The sequence below is a fragment of the Zingiber officinale genome, chromosome 1B (genome assembly GCF_018446385.1).
Source record: "Zingiber officinale cultivar Zhangliang chromosome 1B, Zo_v1.1, whole genome shotgun sequence".
In the NCBI taxonomy this organism is placed as follows: domain Eukaryota; kingdom Viridiplantae; phylum Streptophyta; class Magnoliopsida; order Zingiberales; family Zingiberaceae; genus Zingiber; species Zingiber officinale.
In genome coordinates, this window is record NC_055986.1 from 157745471 (window position 1) to 157752033 (window position 6563).

Here is a 6563-nt window from a genome sequence, read left to right on the forward strand (position 1 = left end):
GCGAGTTATAAGTGAGCATGCTCTCACGCCCAACGACCAGCAGGTCGGGTTCCAGACTCTCACCTAAGTGCGAGTTATAAGTAAGCATGCTCTCACGCCCAACGACCGGCAGGTCGGGTCCCAGACTCTCGCCCCAGTGCGAGTTATAAGTGAGCATGCTCTCACGCCTCCAGACTCTCTCCCCAGTGCGAGTTATAAGTGAGCATGCTCTCACACCTCCAGACTCTTGCCTCAGTGCGAGTTATAAGTGGCATGCTCTCACGCCCAACGACTGACAAGTCGAGTTCCAGACTCTCGCCTCAATGCGAGTTAAAAGTGAGCATGCTCTCACGCCCAACGACCGGCAGGTCGGGTCCCAAACTCTCGCCCCAGTGCGAGTTATAAGTGAGCATGCTCTCACGCCTCCAGACTCTCGCCTCGGTGTGAGTTATAAGTGAGCATGCTCTCACGCCTCTAGACTCTCGCCTCAGTGCGAGTTATAAGTGAGCATGCTCTCACGCCCAACGACCGGCAGGTCAGGTTCCAGACTCTCGCCTCAGTGCGAGTTATAAGTGAGCATATTCTCACGCCCAACGACCGACAGGTCGGGTCTCAGACTCTCGCCCTAGTGCGAGTTATAAGTGAGCATGCTCTCATGCCTCCAGACTCTCGCCTCAGTACGAGTTATAAGTGAGCATGCTCTCACGCCCAACAACCGGTAGGTCGAGTTCCAGACTCTTGCCTTAGTGCGAGTTATAAGTGAGCATGCTCTCACACCCAACGACCGGCAGGTCGGGTCCCAGACTCTCACCCCAGCGTGAGTTATAAGTGAGCATGCTCTCACGCCCAACGACCTTCCAGGTCGGTGCTCATCGCTCACCCGCAGCTCTACCTGGCACTTAACCCACTCACTCCTCACTCGCCGCTCTGACCGGCACTCATCACACTTGCTTTACTTGTCGCTCTTCCCGACACTCTCAGTTCGCGTTTTCGCTCACCGCTGTTGCTCGGTCTGCACTCATCTCACTCCCTGTATTGTTGGAGACTTGAGTCTCACTCGCTGCTCGATTCACGAGCCCTCCACCTACTCTGCTCAAGGGTTTTGTTCCCGTTTACCTTCAATCTCATTGGCTCCATGCTTGCATCGTTCACGAGGTCCGCTTTTGCTCTGCTCATGAGTTTTGCAACCATTCGTCATCAACCTCTTGGTTCAGCTCGACCATTGTCTCTTTACCTGGTTGACATTTTTTAGTCACCCGGTCGTGGTTATTGTCGCTTGGTCGGTATTTTCCTAGTCGCACGCTCAACATCGCTCGTCCGTTCTCATTCTGCTCGATCGACATTATCTTTGTTTCCTGGTCGGTACTTTCTCGGTCGTGCTCATGACATTGCTCGTTCATCATTTTCTCGATTACCCGGTTGCGATTTACGGTCGCTCGGTCAGCACTCGCTCGGTCGCACTCACGACTTTGCGCGTCCATCATTCTCTCTATTTGCCCGGCCGCGATTTATCTTCGCTCGGTCAGCACTTTCTTGGTCGCGCTCACGGCTTCGCTAGTTCATCCCTCTCTCTATTTGCCCGGTCGGGATTTATCGTCGCTCGGTCGATATTTTTTCGGGCACTCTCACGGCTTGGCTCGTCCATCACTCTCTCTATTGCCTGGTCGGGATCTACTGTCGCTCGAACAACATTTTCTCGATCGCGTGTTTGATATCGCTCACCCATCGTCGTTCGACTCGCTCAGCATTTTTTGATAGCTAGGTCAGCATTATTCGATCGTCCGATCATCCTATCGCCCGGGTGCCCTTCAAATGTTCGATCGAATTTTGGGTTGGTTGTCGTTCTATTCAAGATTCATAGCCTGGTCGACAGTTATGGTTTGCGGCTCACTTGTCGTTCTGCCCCTACCTTCGTCCGCGTCTCTTTCATCGTTCTGTCACACACTCATTGCTCGTGTCTCACTAGTCACTGGGCCCTGCATTCATCGCCAGGTCGATACCTATTTTTTACTTCTCGCTCAGCAATCGCCTGATCGCTCTGCTCAGCATCGCCCGATCACCCACTCGATATCGCCCGATTTCTCACCCAGCATTGCCACAGCTACTCGTTCGACGTTGTGTGACAGGCTCCGCGATATGACTCTGCATTCAGTAGTGATTCTGTGTTTTATTTGGATGGGTCTAGTCAGTCAAACTTGCGCCTCCTTCGACTAGACTTGAGGGGGAGGCTTGTGATACGGATATATGGCAAGGGGGTAATTAAGTGGAGATGGAAGGGCATTTTGGTCTTTTTGTTGGTTAGGGCTTTAAGGGGAGAAAGGAGGCACTTTGGCAAGGTGTTTTTTCTGCCCTCTTTGTGGCTTTGCTCGAGCGCCGCCAACAGGACCATCTTCTTCCTCCTCCCCACACTCCTCGCCGGCGCCGACGCCGGACACCAGTCGCCGGCCTCCGCCTCCATTCCTCTCCTCCTCCTCACGCTGCTACCACCGGACAAACCCAGCTCCGCCCCTCTCCCTTTTCCTCTCTCCTTCTCCTCTACCGCTCGACGCACAGTGAAGGCAGGGAGCCTTCTTCTCCCTCTCTCGCTGCTACCTTCGGACCACGGCCGCCGACGACAGTCGCTTCCTTCCTTCCCCATAGCCACTGTGACGCCCTCTCCTTGACGCCACCTCACACACAAGAGGCTTCTTCGTTAGTTCTTCTCTCGACGGCTACCACAGCCGCGAAGGATGCACGCTGCCACTTCCATTCGGCGCCGCCTCGCCCGAGGTTCTTGCCGCCGCCGCCACACGGTCTCCCCCTCTCCTCTCGCCGACATTCGCATCCACGCGCTGTAGCCCATCTATCGGCAGCTTCCACGCGCCGTCGGCCCTCCACCAGCGGGTCCCCTAGCACCGAGCCAGCCACTATTATCGCTGTCATTGATTTGGTTGTATTCCGTTCCCGTTGTGGTCCGGCCTTCGTGTCGTTGCCTGGTTCCAGTTTTATGTGTTGTTGTATGTCAGCGCGCGACCTATTGTTATATCGAGCCTGCGTGCCACTAGTATTTCCCGACCGACGTGCCGCTAGTACCACTCGGTCGGTGTGCCGATATTCTATCTCGGCCTACGTGTCGATCTCGCTTCCCGATCTGTGCTGATTTCGTGTCCCGGCCTGCGTGCCGCTAGTACCCCCTGGCCTGCGTGCTGTTAGTACCTCTCGGCATGCATGTCGGTGTCTTATCACGGGCTGCATGTCGTCTTCTAATGTCGTGCTGCGTTCGGCTAGCTCCTCACCGTCAGATCTAGCCTGATCAGAGTCAGCTACTTTTCCGGGTCGCGACAACTCGAGCCGCGTCCCATCCGAGGGCGCCCCCCTGGGCGAGGGTACGTTTTCCGTCCATATTCTCTCTACATTTCATTATTTTATGGCTTAGTTTGGTACTTATATATTCGTTGGATCTGCCTCGAGTATCGGGGTACCGGGGGTCGGGTCAACCCGGTCACTGGCTGCAGGTAGCGTTGACTAGAGGACTTCTGAAGACTTGGTCAACACAAAAGTCATCTCAGCACACCCCTCCTCCGAGGCATCGCGACTCGGTCAACATTCTCGCCACCTCATCCGGCGGTCATCCAACTTAACTTCCGGACGGGATCATGATTAATTAGAATAACGTCTCAAGAGTAATAATTCTTTATTCCTAAACTCTAAAGATGAAATATTAAATTGCATAATCGTAAACTAAAAAAATAAAAATAAAATAAAAAATTTTTTGTAGACGAAGTCTGCATAATAACGTCTTGAGAGTATTAATTGGTTATTGATACGATGAATAAAATAGGACCTCTTAAATTAGGGTTGAAGTGAAGAAGACTAGCTGAATTTCAAACATGCGAGATATGCAGCTTAAGGTCCGAGGCATATTAAGGGCAAATATATATATACCTGAGGATCAGGTAAAATCAAGGTTGAACAATTTTCTGCCAATGCCATCATAAAATACGCTGCTAAGGAAACGAGGCGCAGCAAAGGGCCATCTTGTGCGCTTCCTCAATGGGCATGTCCTTCGGCACGGCGCGTACAGTTCCCGAGGTTTGATTTACCGTTTAGCTCGGCTGGCAGTACTGGCCGCATGCATGCTCTCGCTTCCGCCACACTTGGCCGTAGCCTGAGGGCCTGCAAGGCCTGAACGCCTGACTGACGCCTTTGCGCGCACAGTACCGAACAGCATAGCAGCACAACACAGGGCAAGAGCAGTAGTCCAAAATCTGCTGCTGCTTTGGCTCCTGCTGCGCTTGCGGCCAAGCGATCCAACCTGGAGCTGCAGAGGCAGCCAGCAGGCATGAAACGCTCATTTGGGACTTGGGAGTGAGCAGTCGATCCCATGGCCGTGACTAACTAGCTTTGGAACAATGATGAGGCCAGAGACTGACTACTGCACGTGAATTTTCTGATCCCTGGCTCAGTTGCGATGGTACGGCAGCCCTACCTAGCTAATATTGATCAACGCTGCGCTAGCTAGCTATGTATACGCCTCGTGTACGCTACTGTTCACTTTGCTTCCTTGGATTTCCCTATCTAGCTACGTACGAGAGCTCCATGGTAGAGCTAGCCGGGAATTTTCAAATCTCACTAGTGTTTAAATTATTACTGTTTAAATTATTATATATCAAACACTAGCTTATAGTTTGTATTTGCTTAAATGTGATGATCAAAGATATATGTCGTTGCAACCTTGAATGGTAGAGATTTTATTTTTTAAAATATTTTTTTAAAAAAAAAATTGTTAGTAAAATATAATAATTTACTAAAGAAAAGACTTATTGTAATAAAATATATAAAACTATTAATTAATAGACTTAATTATAATATTTTACTCGTTGATATTTACTTTAATGTTAAAGTATCAGTAAAATACTATATATTAATTGAAAATTAAATAACAAAATGTGAACATTATGATATCATTCTATATATCAATTAAGCCAATCAATATGCTTGTAATTTTTTGAAAGTTTCTTGTTTTTAAGTAGTTTTATCTGAGAACAGATCTTCTGGTCTCTTTTTTATGGATCAAGAGATAGACTACTCATAATTATGATTGGATCATGACTGTAATCCGACTGTAATTGATTGGGATCCCTTCCTCAGTTCATCTTCCCCTCCAAATTATAGTTTTGTTCGGAGAAAACGATTGAAGACCGTCGGGAGGCCACTCCCCGCTCGGTGTCTAGTAACCTGACTACTTGTCCACCATCGGTGACCTCCGGCCGTCCTCTCCGAACTAAACTATAATTTTGAGGAGATGATGTATCCAAAAAGAAATCATAATCGATTACGATTAGATTGTGATCATAATCTGATCACAATTATGAATAATCTCTCTCCTGATATATATAAAAAAAACCAAGAAATCTGCTCTCGTTTTATCCTATTGAAATCAATATTTAAAAAGGACGAGTAAATTTCACAAAGTGGATTATATTGGTATTTGATTTTTGATTTATTGATTGGATTTTAAGAAAAAAGAAAAAGGCCACAATTTGATTGCCTAACCTTCTATTTTGGCCTTATCCCACTTGAAATTAAATGTTTTAAAATGGGCTTCTTAGCTTTCGATTTTGTAATTTAGCCACTTTTTCTATATAAAAAATATATGTATCCAAACACAACCGTATGTAATTGGTAATTACTAAAATGCTCACGTATAATAATGTTTTATTAAAAATATCTTGCTTTGCTATAGGGCCAGAATTTTGCCATTACATGCCACTAAGACTATGTTTGATTGGGTGTAATGTAATCTAGCTTATAATGTAATCAAATTTATAATGTAATGTAATGTAATCTTGATTACATTACTACGTTTGGAAATGTAATGTATGTAATATTTGATTACAAGGATGATTACATTCTTTTGTTTGGTATCTATAATTTTTTATCAGGAATGTAATTTGTATTATTATAAAATGACAAAACTGTCCTACGACCTCTACTGACGGTCGCCAATGGCGAGGCGGTGCTGTTCCTCGGGCCGCCCGGTGTGGGCAAGACGCACTTGGCGGTGGCGATCGGGCGCGCGGCGATCGTGGCCGGCTATGGCGTGCTGTTCACCCCGGCCACGACGCTCGTGGCGCAGCTGGCCAAGGCGCATGCTGAGGGCCGGCGGCCGGCGGTCGACGGCGGGGGTCGGCGGTGGACTAAGGGTGTATTCGGTATTTAAATTTTGGTGGGACGGTGACCTCGTAATGTAATCGGATTACATAGCATTTGCTTTGTAATCCATATTACAAAATTTTACTACATTTTATAATTCAGATTACATTACATTACAAGTTTAAAAGTGAAACAAACAAAATAATCTGCCTTGTAATGTAATCAGGATTACATTACAAGGCAGATTACGCCCTACCAAACGCAGCCTAAGAGTCATCTATATTTTTTTATTTACAATTAATTTTGAAATTAAAAATATCAATATATGTTTAAAAGCTCACAATAATCAAAATCTTTGATTTTGAAGGCACAACAAAATGATTATCAAATCAGCTCGCACGTTAAAAATATTGATAAAAATAAATGCAAATTGATCACAAATTGCCTTG